The 15,500-nt window shown below is 46.3% G+C and overlaps 1 long non-coding RNA gene across 8 annotated transcripts; it reads left to right on the top strand.

Annotated features, from left to right (window-relative positions):
* The first annotated feature begins 2,506 nt into the window (after positions 1–2,506).
* On the top strand, positions 2,507–15,234 carry LOC107196370. Of its 8 annotated transcripts, none has more exons than XR_003043178.1 (5): positions 3,754–4,471; positions 5,407–5,463; positions 5,590–6,963; positions 13,247–13,293; positions 14,115–15,234. It is a non-coding gene; the product is annotated as an uncharacterized LOC107196370 (long non-coding RNA). The 8 variants fall into 8 exon arrangements; XR_003043181.1 differs by lacking the exons at positions 13,247–13,293; positions 14,115–15,234 and having other exon boundaries at positions 5,590–5,661; positions 6,566–6,646; positions 6,769–8,314; XR_003043184.1 differs by lacking the exons at positions 13,247–13,293; positions 14,115–15,234 and adding an exon at positions 2,507–2,584 and having other exon boundaries at positions 4,294–4,471; positions 5,590–8,314.
* Positions 15,235–15,500: the final 266 nt, after the last annotated feature.

The following is a 15,500-nucleotide window of genomic DNA, read 5'->3' as shown; positions in this document are numbered from 1 at the left end:
CACACAGTCAGATCCCTCTAGCCCATCTTAAAGAAACAAGTAAGCATTACATTTCTGCTTTATCCTCCTATTCAATGCTTTCTGTCTTTCAGTTCTTCTGTGACTTAATACAGTGTTGTGTTCGTTTGGAATCTCTTGTGAGATGAAAATAGTTTATAATTTTCCACAATTAGTTTTATTGATTCATGTCATACAGAATGATACTCTTTCCTTCCTTCTCCAACTGTTAGGGGTAAAAAAAAAAAAGAAAAGCTGGCAAGAAGTCATATATAATGGTGGTGAGGTTTTTTTCAAGAAGTTTCTCTTGCCAGCTCTTTTTCTCCTTGATTGCTCAAGTTCCAGTTTTGATGGAGCTGGTTAATAATTCTTTGAGAGAGTTGAAGTGTATATTTATGAATCTCAGACTACTCACCAAAGCATTTTAAGCTCTTTAGCAGAGGTGGAATTAAGTCACATGATCTGTTTTCTGGTTAATAGCTTATAACACTTTAGTACTTAGTGTGGGGGCAGGGCGAAGGTGCTCAAAGCTCCAGAAACTAATGAATTATCTCCTGTAGCCTTTACGAAGCTAGGTGTCCTTTTAGGTAAAAACCACGTTCGTGGGTGGCAGTGTGTGCCAGGTACTGTGCATGAGCCCTGCCCTTGAGGAGTTCACTTTCTGACCTTTTCCCTCTCGGACTCAATTTCTCCATCTGTAAATGCAGGCGCGGGGATGAGATCATCCCCACAATCCCTTCCAGCTCTTAACATTCTATGGTACCCCGGGGATAATGGAGAGTGATCATTATTTCAACGTTACCGGGGGTGAACTGGAACGAAAAGGGTAATCTCTCCTTCAGGGTCAACCAACAGGGTGCACTCATCAGCGAAAATATGCCAGTTCCTAGGAGGTGCTGGCGAAGATGATGATGGTCACTAACAGTTATGAGGGTCCTACCAGGTGCTAAGTCCAAGACAACCCCAAGGATTCTCTTATTTACTTTTAAGTTGCAGCATAGAAGAGCTTTCTATTTGGAGGCGCTCAGATCTTAATTTTTTTTGAAGCGATCGATGTTAATTTGAGCCCTTGTCTGCTCCTTGCTGGCTGGGTGACCTTGACCCCTTTCCTTTAATGGCACAGAGCCTCAGCTCCTTCCTTTCTAAAAGGAGATGGCAGGACCCACCTCATTGCCTCGTTGCTGGCATGACGAGAAACTACACACGAAACTGCTCTGCAAACCATCAAGTGTGGTGCAAATATTAGCGGTGACTACTTAGCAAGTAATCTCGCCTATGAAAGGCTTTGAAAAAAAATCCCTGGAAATAAAACAGAAAAGCATAATAAACCATTCTCTTTATTTCACACAGGGCAACCTTTTACCGGACATATTTTAGTTACAGAGGCCAAGAGGCAGCCTGGGGTGGTCTTTGAGGACATGACTGGTGAGCCAGAGGCCTACATTCAGATCCTGCCTCCACTATGTCCCAGCTGGGTGACCTTGGGCAAATTCTTAACTTCTTCGAGCCTCGGTTTCCATATCTGTAAAATGAGGATAATAAAAGAATTGTCTTAATTCACAGACAAAGCCCTTAGGTTAGGGCCCAGCGCAGAGTCAGAACTCCATAAATGTAACTTTTTATTGTCTTTATTGCTGTCTAATTATTTGTATTACTGCCATCACAGAATTCATTAATGTAACAAGTATTTAATAAACCCCAACGGTACGTTTAACACTGTGCTCGACATGGAGTTAAAGGATAATAAAGAAAAGAGGATGAAGGTATGATTCCTGCCACCCAGCGCGTCACAGTTTACTTACAGATTGGCTCAGCGAATGTTCCTTGAGCTGCTACCGAGGGTCAGAAAGAAACACAAATACGAATAGAATTCCTGGCTCTGAGGAACTCACGCATAACAGACCCGTGGACAGACAGATCTTCCGAAGTGGTGGGCACCGTAGTTAAGGGTGAGGGTGGGCGGTGTCGAAGTTGCCCACCCTGAAATCACATCTGGCTCTTCCACCAACCAGCTGTGGAACTCGGTATCTTTCTTAATCTCTTTCACGACCGCTTTCCGCAGGGGGACAACTGAAGATGGTGATAATATCTACCTTCTTTGAATTAATAAATATTTTTCGAGTGTCCGCGGCATGCCAGGCACTATTCTATGGTAAGGATAGGATATTGTGGTAAGGATAGGATATTGTAGTAAAGAGGAGATGATAGAGTCCAGGGGAGACAGAATACGCTAATTATTTGATTAATGTGTACCATGTGTTAGTGAAAAGAGCCTTGGAGAAAAATAAAGCAGGGAAGGGAGATGGGGAGGCCTGGGGGTGGGGCAAGGTGTGGAAGGAGAAAGAAAAACTTAAATGGGGTGACAGGGATGGTTCTCAGGAAAGCCGGAGGTGAGAAGGTGATCCTCGTGTTTCTCCAGCCCCGCCCCCCACCCCAGGTGGCGGGTGTGGGGGCTGGGGAGCAGCCTTCCAGGCGGGGCTCCGCTTAGGTGTGAGGATTACAGGCGATAAAGCTCCCTCAGTGCCTGGCACACAACAAGGGCTCAGAAGACACCAGCTGCTATTTTGAGCCTTACGCAAAGGCCAGGGTATGAAAGGGGGGTGAGAGCAGAAACGAGAGAATGACTAAGTCGGCCCTGGGAGGTCTGGAGTGTTTCATGGGTGAAGCCACTTTTGTTAGAGCTCGGGCAGAAGAATGAGTAGGAGTTTGCTAGAGGCATGGGGGTGTGTGGGGTGAGATGGGGGAGGAGGCATTCCAGGGAGAAGAAGCTTCGCAGCAGAGGTGTGGGGGTGGGGAAGGAACACAGCATGTTCTGGAGCCGCTGAGTGGGGTGTGGGTGTGTGCTGGGTGGGGGCCCTCTCTGGAGGTGGGGGCCGGAGAAGTAGGTGGGAACTAGATGTCAAGGGCCTCAAAGGCGGTGGTGAGGACTTTATGCTTTCTCCAGTTGGTGCTGGGAGAAAAATCTTTAAAAGTGGGCAAGAAAACAATCAGATTTGTGTTTTCATAAGATCTAAGGAGGTGGTAGGCACTGGGCACAAATCAATGCATCTGGCAGGGAAGGGTGTGATTAAAGGGCAGAGTGAGTGTTGTGGCCTTTGGGACTAAGGGAGCGGGCGGGACAACCATCCATTTTTTCAGCGTATCTTTACTGAGGTCCAGCTATGTGCCAGGCGCAGGCTAGATGCTGGGGCTGCCCTGGGGATAAGACCCGTGTCTCTTCTTGTAAGGTGATAAGCCATTGAACCAGTTTGGGAGGGTGGCAGGGAAGTGTCACAAGGCAGATGGCTTTATGGCCCAGGCAGGTGAGTGGAAGGGGTGAAGAGGCTGGGCCGGGGAGGGGGGGCGGCTGCAGAGGAGAGAGCACCAGCCTACGTAAAGGGCTGGCTACCAGCTGGCGGAGCTGTGTGGGAACACGGGCGTCGTAGTGCCAAGTCTTCCGATTCTTTAAGAGAGGCTGGATATTTTTATGTGGAACTTCCTGATTTTTAAATGATGGCAACTGATAAAACAGAATGCAGTGACAGAGAGAGAGAGAGAGGGAGAGGGAGAGGGAGAGGGGGAGAGAGAGAGAGAGAGAGAGAGAGAGAGAGAGAGAGAGAGAGCAATAGACCGGTGGTGACCAGATGTAGGTGGGGAGGGGGAAGGTAGAAGGGGTAAAAGGGGTCAAATATGTGGTGACAGAAAGGAATCTAACTATGGGAGGTAAAAACACAATGCAATATATCTGTGTGTGTGTGTGTGTGTGTGTGTGTGTGTGTGTGTGTGTGTGCTCCTTAGGATGGGTTGTGGGAAAAGCTCTGAGGTGAGAGTTAAGCCTTCCAAGGTGATGGGGGGTGGGGTGGAGGGAGAAGAACATGTGCCAAGCATCAAGGCAGGGAAACCTTGGTGTGCTCGGAGAATTAAAAGACAGCCCATGCCTGGAGTTTCAAGATCAAGAGGAAGAATGGCTCCAAATGAGACTGAGGGTGAGGCAGGCAGGGCTGGGTCATGAGGAGGATTTGGGTTTTATTCCCAGTTCACTGAAAAGCCATCTCTGAATAATTAGGAATAACTCTAAGGTCTGTGGCCTCTGAATCGAGACCCAGAAGAGGGAGGAAATGAAGGGGTGTTCTAGGCAAGAACCAAGTAGTTCTCGAAACACTCAATCATCCTTGAGTTGAGGATGACCGAGTTGCAGCAGAGTGAGGTGGGGACACACTGGGATGAATTCCAACACCCCGGAGATTCTTGAGAGATGACAAATAAATAGGGAGGTTGGCGCCATTTTAGGAAGATCATTAATCCAAGCTCTTCCAGATTTTATCTTGTAGGCCAGGGTGTCCCAAATGTGCCTGAGGATAAGAACCATCTTAGGTGCTTATTAAAAGGTGCAGATTCCAGGGCCACCCCCTCTGTGGTCCCATTTCTGGAGGTCTGGAATGCGGCCCAGGGAACCTGTAATCCCGACTATCAGCCGTGGGATTCTTACCCTCCGGTAAGTTTGGAAAATGCTGGCGTAGGTGAATCATGGCAGGTTTCTGACCTGGGAGACAGGAACTGATGTTTTCCGATAGAGTTGAGAGGAAAGAGAGCTCGAAGGCAGGAAGACCCATGAAGAGGTCTTTGCATTTGTCAGACAGAAGATCCGGGGAAGGACTGGACTTGAGTTGTACGAGGGGACTGTGTCAGTTTCCTCGGGCTGTCGTACCGAAGTACCACAAACTGGGAGGCTTAAAACCGCAGAAATGTGTTCTCTCACCGTTCTGGAGGCCTGATGTCCAAAATCCAGGTGTCGGCCGTGTTGGCCCCTTCTGGAGGCTGAGGGAGAGTCTGTTCCCAGACACTGTCCCAGCTCCAGGCGGTCGCCTGCGGGCACTGGCCCTCCTGGGCTTGCAAGGGCATCGCTCACCTCTCCAATATCATAATCACATGAAATTTTCCCCATTCTAACTTTGAAGTTCGATGTTGCCTGCGAGTTGAGGAAGGCGAAGCAAAGGGAAAAGGCTGTAGGATTCATTTATAAGCTGCTTACCTGGTATATAATAAATTCTCTCGGGGTTTGGCCTGTGAATGGACAGCAAGATTCGTTGGGGGATTTGGGGGTATACTGTCAGGGGCATAGTAAGAATAAAAGGCACATTGGAGGCCCCTGCAGAGTAGACGATGAGGAAATGAGGAAGTACGACAGCAAGGGGCGAGGAATAAGATAGGATAGTTGATAAATAATAACAGCTACAGATTACGGAGACTTGAAATGTGCAGGTGCTGTGCCTAAGGAGAATGCATGTCCGCTCCTGAGTTTATCAACTCACCTAGTTTGTCTAGGACTTTCCCAGTTTTAGCTCTGAGCATTCTGGAAAACCCCAGAAAAATCCTGCCAAACAGTATCTCATTTTCACGAAAACACACGTTATCACCTTCATTTTACAGATGAGGACGCTGAGGCACAGAGAAGTTAAGTAAGTTAACTTGCCCGAGGTCACACAGGTAAGTGGCAGAGCTGGAACTTGAACCCACGTAACTGAATTCCAGAGCCTTCGCCCTCCTATGCAGCCCTTTTATGAGGTCAAGTGAGTTTCGATTATTGGTTTAAAAATATTTCTTCCTTTATAGAATACATCATTTCGTTCAGAAGCAGAAAGCATGGCTGTGTCCTCTTCCCTCTGCCCTGAGACAATCCTGCAGGTAAAAAGTCAGTTAAGAGTCACGTTGCAAGACTTGTTGCCTTCTAGGAGCCTTCTAGAAACAGGATACCCTCCAAGGGATCTGCCCACAGCCCAGCATCTGATCAGAATGCCTCATGAGATTTTTTTTCAGGGGGAGGGAAAGCGGTTCATTATGGAGAGGAGTTTCCAAAATGAAAATAAACCAGCAAACAACCAAAGTTGTTAACAGAGATCTGGTAATTTAGCCTTACTAAGTTCAACATTAAGAAGAGAACTAAATCATTTATAGAAACCTTCTTTCCCTCGGGAGACATTTAAGAACTGAACATATTTTTAAAGAATTTAAAGGAATGCCAAGTTTATGTAAAATTATACCAATGATGAAAGAAGCTTAAGAACAACAACAAAGCCAGCCAAAGCCGTTGCCCACAATCTTATGCTCTTTAGAGACACAGAAAAAAAGCAAGATGGAGGCAGCCAAGAGCGTGAGGGCTGGTGATCAGCAGCACAGCTGGGGAGCCTGCTTCAGTTCAGGGAGCCTGGCTGGCTGTCCCTGAGCTGGCGGAGCCGGGACAGGTGCCAACGCCAAGGGTCCAGGCAGAGGAAAACTTGGTGTGTTTGGAGAGATTCGCCTCTCTGAGTCTCATCTCCAAAAGGGGACACCGAGTAGCTACCTCAGAGGATTGTGTGAAAAAAAAAATCCAGCAGATTGTAAATATGTCACTTAACACCGTCTCTGGCCTCTGGCAAGTGTTGAGTAAATGGTACCTGCTAGAGCTCAGGACTCCTTTGGTCTCCGAAGAGAAAGAGGCCAAACCCTGAAGCTTCACGCTGTGTCCGGCCTCAGCGGAGTGTTCTACACATCCTGATATTTCACCCTCACCTTAACGCAGGGGCTGTCGTTGTCATTATTCCCTTTGCAGATGCGGAGACTGAGGGGAAGAAGGGCAGATACATGAGTCAGCAGAGAGATTTACACAGAGAGGAAGGGATGAGAACCCCAGGTCTGTTCTGACTCTGCTTTTTACTACACAACTTTCCAGGGAAACTTAAAAAAGAAAAAAAAAAGCGATGTCGTTTTTCGAGTTCCACGTCTCTTTAAACGTAAAGATCTATTTGTTTCCAGAAAGCGACAGTGGGAAATTCCAAAATGGAGCAAGGTGTGCCCGGCAGACTTCTGGATTGGGGGGTTTTTGCCTGTGTTCAGAGACAGAAACTTCAGGCTGACGTTATTTTCCACACACTTGAAGAGCTTCAAGACCGACGGGAACCTGTGCCCCAGAGCTGAACCCCACCTCTCACTCAGTGCCATCACTCTGAGGTCAGCGTGTCCAAAAGCCTCCACGTAAACAGCGGTCCTTAAAATAGGATCTTCGTGCATGTAGCCTGTGTTTACTGTTACTCGTTCAGGATGGTAAGGAGACTATTTATCTTAGTCTCCTAACCTTGTCTGATTTTCTGTAATCAGGAGCAGTGAATGTTGCTTTTTGTCTGTGGGTGGCCCTTGCTGGTACTTTTTCTCCGTTGGTCAGTTCTGTGACTTGGGGGCAAAAGGTCTCCCTGCTCCCTCTTTAAAATCAGGAGTGTGAGCCGTTTAGTGATGCTCCTGTTGAGTCTGGCTATGAACTTGAAGTCTTAAGCTCTCACCCTCTACAGGGACTTGAATGAGAAACCTGGATTCTGGGCATTTTTCTTCCTGGGGCTTATTCTTGCTCCTTCCTACAGCCGTTCATTCGGTGATTGACTCATTCATACACCCAACATGAAGCACCTGCTCTGTTTTTGCCCACTCTCTTCTCTCCAGCAGCCCAGTGCTTCTCAGAGATAGCGCCAAAGGATCGGTTCAGAAAAACACTTTCCAATTATTGCAGACAGATACTTTTGTAAAATATCATAACAATGAATTACCAGAGAAAATGAAATTAGAAAATCCCAAAGACATACAAAATGCAAGCCCCCCTTTCTTAGTGCAAGATTCAACAGACCACAGTTTGAGTAGCGTGGCGCTGGAGCACAGAATTACAATACAGAGTGATAAACGTCCCCATGAGATCCCCAAAGATAGGAACCTAGTTTTGCGGGAACCCAAAGAGTTCAAGCACGTGTGTGTGATATGATAGAAACAGCCTTGAAAATCAGAGTCTGGGGCCTCGGTTTCTCCACCTGTCCCATAGTCTACTCCATTGGGTTGTTGAGTGTAGCCGACATAGAAAGCACTAGACACACCTGAATCTGAGGAATATTGTGCCAACCTCATCGAGTTCAAACTGCTTAAATGGAATCCATATAGACTTACCTTATGTAGCACTCTGCTAATTAAAATATTTTAAAATTATTTTTATCCTAAAAGTAAAGCATTTGGTAGGAGAAAAAGAAATCTCCCCTTTACCCGTCCTTCTGGGTCTTTTATTGTACATATATATCAATGGGCTTGTACCATACAGAATCTTTTTTTTTTTTTTTGAACAAATCTTGCTTGTTTCATTAAACAACATATCTTGGCGATACTTCCACTTTACTACTTAGATACCGTCCTCATTTTTTTCCAGCTTGCATTGCTTTCCAAGCTATAGGTATGCCATCGCTTATTTAGGCAGTCTTGTGATGCTACACATTTAGGTCATTATTACTCATAATGTTGCAATAAACATCCTGTGTGTATGTTCTGTGTACTTATATGTATATTTCTCTAGGATAGATTCCAAGAAGTCAGTGGGTCTGCACATTTAAAATTTTGTTAAGTACTGCCAAAATCATCCTCCTGAAAGACAGCACTAACCAACATCAGATTTTAAGGTTGGGAAGTGCACTACTGAACTCACCCCTTCTTTTGTGGATCAAGAGCCTGAAAGGAGGAAGCACTTGATCAAGGTCACATGTGAGTTCAAGGGAGGTCCAAGAACACCTTATGGCCTTATGGCCACTGACCTTGCCTGATAGGGTGCCTTGCACAGAGCTAGGGGTGAACTCTTTGATTAATTATATTCGTGCCAAATTTGAACCTCGGTCCTTAAGATTGTGTCTTAAACCCCGTAAGAAAGGGACCACAACTTGGGGTGCCTTTGCAGCCCTTTTGGGGGGAACATCTGATATCCGTTGGAACCAGTCACCTTTGTCATGTTTAAGGACAGCTGAGAACAGGGAGTAAAGCATAGAACTTGGCCTCTATGCTTAGCTCTGCTCTGACTTTGTGGTTTGGGGTCTGGCCTCTCTGTGCCTCAGTTTCCCCACCTTGGAAACTTCTCACAGAGTGATGGTGAAAATAAATAGAAAACTGTATAGAATAGGCTAGGGAGGCTCTTGGGAAATATTGTTTCCTTTTCTTATCCTTCTGAGGAGCTTAAAAGGATGAGGGTTTGTGGTTAAGGAGACCAACAGAGGGCAGTCTGAGCTGGAAGCCGGGTTGTCCCACAGAGAGAAGCGTTAGCAAGAAGCTCCCATGGTGCTAATTTAGTTCCAGAGTTTACATTGAATTGAGGTCAGAGTCCTTTTTACTTATCACTGGTGAGTTGCTCTGAAGGTTATTTAAAGATAAGAAGTGGCCGCGTCCCAAAATTCCGCAGGCTCTCCCTGTGCTTGATCCCTTTGGAGCTCTTTGTCTCCCAAGTAGCATCATCTGCCCTCAGGTCTCTTTCTTCAACATAAGCCATCTCTGTGAATCTCCTCGCTGTCTCTCACTGTCTCCTGGACCGTAACTGTTTTTTGGATCATCTTTGTCTTTCATTCCTTGTGTCCACTGTCGCTACCGGATTCGGAACGTCTGACACACCGGTCCTTCCATGGCCATGCAGCGGCACTCCCAAGGAGGACCTGCAAGAGGTCCTGCCCAAAGGAAGCACCACAGGCAGACGGGTCTGGGAAGTCCCCATTTAAGGGCTGCAGCCAGAGCAACCTGATTCGCCTCTCTGGAGCCCGGCTGGCTGGGTGACCACCCCTCCCCACCTTAGCCAAACACTCAGGACCCTCCAGGGTCCACGCCGACCCCCTGCCTCCAGTTCCCATAATAACAGCTGCCATTTTGGGAGAGTTGACCGTGTGATGCTAAGGTCTTTATAGGCATGATGTCATTTAATTCTCAGGAGATAGGAACATGACGATCCCCTCTTTTTGGACGAGGAAACCGAGTGCCAGCGGAGTGTAGTGACATCCTTAAAGCTGTGCAGCCAGGAAGTGGTGGCGCTGGAGTGTGAAGCCCTTTGCGTTTTAACTGTGTTTCCCAACACTGAGTCTCTTACCCACCACGGGTGTGTTGAGAGAGGCCCTTGAAGTGTCAAAAAATGGCAATCACTTCTGTCTCAATTTCTACTTTAAAAAGATGAATAGAGTAGTTATTTTTAAATTTCCCTTAAAACACCTGGCAGTGTAGGATCTTCCCCTTGCCCGGTGAGTGCAGAGAAAGGGCACGTGCATGGCTCGGCCACTCTCTGAGTTTTAGTGACACTTCTCGGGTGCTGAGCTCCAGGCGGTTATGTGGCATTAAGTTGCTTTCATTCTGAGACGCAGATTGCTTCATTTTTACCGAAGCAGAATACTGCCGTTGTAATTTAATTAATGAGGAGCCCGTGTCACCAAAAAATCAACGTTAGAAAGAAAAATATACCAATGATTCTGTATGCGTCTGTGCTCAGTTTGGTGGAGCAGTGCTTACAAATCGAAACCTGAAATAATCTCTTCTCACCTCTTAGACACAAACACGAAAATTAAAAAAAAAAAAAACACAAAACTTTAAAAAACACAAAATACAAGGATTCCAAGAGAAATAAGATTCCATAAAAGGTGGCTGTTAGGATGGTGGTCCTTTCACTTGAAAATAAGCACCATGAATTCAGGGACCATGTCTCCTTTTACCGCTGGGTAACCAGTTCCTGGCATATTGGAGACTCTCAGGAAGTGTTTGTTGAATGAATAAACATCAGTGATATGATCGGACTCAGGATGCAATGTGAACTCTGGACTGGACGTCTCTAGGAAGAGCTATGTGAGGACCAAGATTTTCTGCTCTTTAGAGTCTGTCTCAGTCTCTCTCTCTCTCATCATCTCATTTGATCTTTACCATGACCTTGTGCTCTGGCTGGGGGAAAGCATTCCCACTTTTCGGAACAGGTTGCAAGAATGAAATGCCGTGCTCAAGATCCCGTAGTAAGGAGCAGGGACTAGATCTTTCGAATCTAAAGTCAGTTCTTTTTACACGATTGGTGACTAAATTAGGGAAGGCTCAGAATCCATGACTGTCGAGTGGAAGTTTTGATTGGCTCCCATTTCTGTACCTTGAGTACCCCAGGCCTTGGTCCTTGGACCTCGTCTCTTCTATGATTCCTTCCCCAGTGATCTCATGCCACCTAGGTGCTGATGGCCTTCATAGAGCTATCTCCTGCCTCAATCTCTCCCCTGGACTCCATATGTATATATTTACCTTCCTACTTGGCCCTTCCATTCGTTATGTTTACAAGGCATCTCCAACTTAGCATGATCCAAACTGAACTTTTGATCTCTCTACCCCCTGCTCATCAAGAAGCTTGTTCCATCTCAGTGGATGACGACTCTACCACCGTTAAAATTATCCTTGACTCCTGTGTTTTTCTCATACCCCACCTCCAATCCTATTGTCTTGACCTCCAAAATATATCCAGAATCTAACTGCTTCTTACTACCACCACATCTTCTGCCCTGGACCAAGTCGCCATCATCTCTCGCTTGGACTGGTGCAGTAGCCTCCTCTCTGGTTTCTCTACTTCTGCCCCTGTCCCTCTACAGTCTACTGACCACACCAAGCCGGAAGGTAAAACCTGGAAAAACCTTAGTGAGGGATTATGTCCCTCCTCTGGTGGAAGCCGTCTGAAAGCTTATCTCTCAGAGTCAATGCAAACTCCTTACAATAGCCTTTGGTAACCTATATCTTTCCTTTTTGCCCTAACCTTATCTGCTACCACCACCCTCCCCTCATTCCGGGCCTTAGAGGTTCCTTCTGCTACCCCTTCACCTCTTCCAGTTCTTTGCTTCCAGGAAGGAAGGGTCAGATTCTAGACATTTCTCCTTGCTTTCTTTATTACCTACCTCCCTGGTCAAGAACCTGAGCTCCATGAAGGCATGGACTTTGTTTTTCCTACTTTATTTCCAGGGCCTAGAACAGTCTGTCCTAGGGTCAGTGCTCAGGAGTGAAGGACAGTGATCAGTTAAAATCTATGTAGTGCTAAGAGGCAGCGAGCACCTGAGACTAATTCCAAGGCAGTACGGCTCCGCTGGACCTGGCCAGGGGTGAGGCGCAGCACAGGTGGTGTCGCCAAAACACAAAAGAGGTGAGGTATATTCAAGTTTGATCAAGATGCAGAGATTCTACCAGTGGCCGCCTCTTTGGATTGAGGTTAGAGAGGGTGATTTTATAGATTTGTACCTTACCTGGAACAGAAAATAGGAGGTAAGCAGGTAACAGTTACTGAGTAACCGGGTGCCAGCACCTGCTAAGCTAGCTCATCGCCAGAATCGCCTGATTCAGTCCTCACACAACCTCGTGGCTGGGTACTGTTCCTGTCACTACTTTAAGATGAAGAGACTGAGGCCCGCATGAGCTATGTAACTTGTCCATAATTGCTCAGTTAACGATCTCTCCCAGACATTCCGTTTCACAGGGTTTGGGGTAAAAGCCTTAAACCTGGCTTTTTGAAGAGCACCTGGGGCTGTTTTTATCCTGAGGCAAGTTGGAAAATACTACACATTCTGGAAAAGGCTGGATAAACAGTGAGACTAACTTTGGAAGGCAATTGTGCTGTTCTTAGGGCTTCACTCTGCCCCTCAGACAGGCTCCCTCTGGGTATCCCAGATGGCATAGGCACTCAGGTGGAAAGCAAGCTGGTGGCACGTGTCCCAGTTCATTTTCCTCCCTTTCGGATGCCCCAATGATCTCTAACTACATTTGTCTGTGCTGGTTCTTAAGTTCTGATAATTGTATCTTTTATCCCTGTCACACCCCACACCCCCCGTCCCACCCCCTTCCCTTTTAAAGTATTTCAAGACTTTTTCCATGACTGTTAAAACCATAAGGTAAAGATTCAAGTACATTTTTTTAAAAAAATGCATTACACGCGCGCGCGCACACACACACACACACGAGATTCTATTTCAACAAATGGAATCCAAACGGAATTAGACAAAAATTCGACAAATATATATTTGTTTTTGGTGCTTATTGCTCAGAGTAAAGCCAGGGAGTTTAAGTGGCAGAAAGAACACACGTCTGCTATTTAATACTAGGTGGTTGTCATCACTCCATTGATACAGTGTTCACAGGTTTTGGTTTCTCTGGCACTTAAGTAACACACGCCCTACATCTCTGCATATAGGTGTCAGGAGTCTTCAATCATCTCTTGTGCTACGGTAGATTACATTTTCCAAACAATGAGCACTATTTCTCCCTTAGGAAACTTGCTATTGAAAGATTCGAGGGATTGGAATGTGTAATACAAAACAGACATGCAGAGAAGACTGAGTTTTAGAACTCAAGAAGAAAAAGAATGAATTTATTGACTATAAAATAAAGTCCACATGCTACACGTTGGCCTGAACCCACCTTGTGCATCGTTTTTTGTTTTTTTTTTTTCCCCAAACAGACCTGAGATTAAAAACCAGTCAGCCCCTTCGTAGCTGTGGATTTCAGGTATGTCACTTAGACCTCTTTGAACCTCAGCTTCCTGTGAAAAGGAGTTAATGCATCACAGAGAAGTAGTGAGAAATGGGAAGACACTCCGCTCACCAGTATCGGTGTATTTTTAGCAGTTCGCAGGTTAGTTGTATCAGGTTAGGCAGAATTACGACCTAGGTACCACTTCTCTTAGGACATTAAGTATAGTTTAGGAGATGCGTATGGGTGTCAAGTTGACAGAGGGTAGACTTGTGATAGGCAGCTTTACGTGTCAGTCTGATGGAATAAGAAACATCCAGATAGTCTGGGCGTGACTATGAGGGTGTCTCTGGGAGAGATTAGATCAGTGCTAGTGGGCACCATCCAATCTGCTGAGGGCCTGAATTGAACAATAAAGCAAAGGAAGAGCAAATTTGCTCTCTCTGTTTGAGCTGGGACATTCATCTTCTGTCCTCGGAATCGGCTTCCCTGGTTCTCGGGCCATTAGATTTGAACAGAATCATACCGCCGGCTTTCATGGTTCCCCAGCTTACAGAGGTCAGATCATGGGACGTCTCGGTCTCCATAATTGCATGAACCAATTCCTATAATAAGTCTCCCCTTATGTGTAGCTATATATATCCTAGTGGTTCTGCTTCTCTAGAGAACCCTGACGCAGGCATCGCTATCTTCCGACCTGGCTAAACGGAAGCCCACGAACCCTGGGCGCTCCCAGCCTCCATACTTCCGATTGTGCAATTCCGTTCTCCCTAGCACGCCCCTGAAATCTTTAGATGCCGTAAACCAACCCTACCATATTCTGCTCACATGCCGCCTCTTCCAAAATGTCTTCCCAGGTGCCACCAGTCAGAAGTAATTCCTCCCAGCTCTCATCTCTTCGAGCCCGATTATACCTCTGTGACAGCCGTTCTCGCAAACTGCTCTCACCATGGCTGCCTTCCGGCCTTCCCGCGAACGACACCACGACCATCAACTTGCTGAAGCCCCAGGCCAGGTGTTATTCCAGACACCTCGCCCTTCATCACCCTTCAGAGCCATCCATTTTTGTCCATCCCCAGTCCATTCTTCACAGAGATCTTTCTGAATTGCAAACCCATCTGGCCACTGTGATGTCTCAAATCATCAACGGCTCCCACTAGTCTGAGGTTGAAGATAAAACTCCTGGGCACAATGCCTCTTGTGGCTGTCTATCTCTTCAGCTTCATCTTTTTGTTTTGGTCTGAGATACAGTTCAAATGCCACAAAATTCACCCTTTAAAGTGTACAGTTCAGTGGTTTTTAAATACATTAACAGAGTTGTACGACGATCACCACTATTTCATTCTAGAATATCTTCATCATCCTCGAAAGAAACCTCATACCCACTGGCAGCCACGCTCCATTTGCCCCTCACCCCCCACCTCTCCTGCCCCAGCCCCTGGCAACCACAAATCTACTTTCCGTTTCTATAGAGGTGCCTGTTTTGAACATTTCATATAAATGGAATCCTACAGTAGGCTGTTTGTGTCTGGTTTCTTTCACTTAGCATAATGTTTTCAAGATTCATCCATATTGTAGCATGTGCTAAAAATAAATAAAGAAGACCTCATTTAATATAGAGTCGGGAAGACTGAAGGGGGTCTCTCACCTACTGTCCCCCAAACCCCAAACAGGAGCACATACCACAGCAGGGGGAAGGAAGTTCTTGTTCAGCAAAACGCCTCAGCCGCCACCTGAACCTCTTTAGCTGGTTGCCTTCAGGCTGGACGCCTTGTTACAGCCCAGCCAATGAGAAACTGACACACTCAGCCAACGAGAAGCCGTTATCACCCGAACCCTGGAAACAGCGGCCCCGCTTCTTCCTTTTCCCCTACAAAAGCTGGGCCCCTCGCCTCTGGTCTTCAGACTTGCCTGCGAGTCTCTGCAATTTGCTTATCCTGAACTGCAATTCCTCTGCTATTTCCAAATAAACTTATTTCGCTGGTAAAATGACTCTTTTTATTTTTTAAGGTCAACACATGCATTAGTATGTCATTCTTTTGTACGACTGAATAGTATTCCATTCTATGGGTATACCACCCTTTATGCGTTTAAGCAGTTGATGAACATTTTGGTTGTTTCTCCTTTTTGGCTGTTATGAATACTGCTGCTTTGAACCTCGGTGTTCAAATTCTTGCACGGACATATATTTTCATGCCTTGGGGCGTACGCCTAGGCGTGGACTTGCCGGTTCAGATAATACT

This window comes from Pteropus alecto, unplaced genomic scaffold (assembly GCF_000325575.1).
Source record: "Pteropus alecto unplaced genomic scaffold, ASM32557v1 scaffold45, whole genome shotgun sequence".
In the NCBI taxonomy this organism is placed as follows: Eukaryota; Metazoa; Chordata; class Mammalia; order Chiroptera; family Pteropodidae; genus Pteropus; species Pteropus alecto.
Note: the sequence above shows the minus strand (reverse complement) of the source record. Positions and strands in the feature narration are given on the sequence as shown.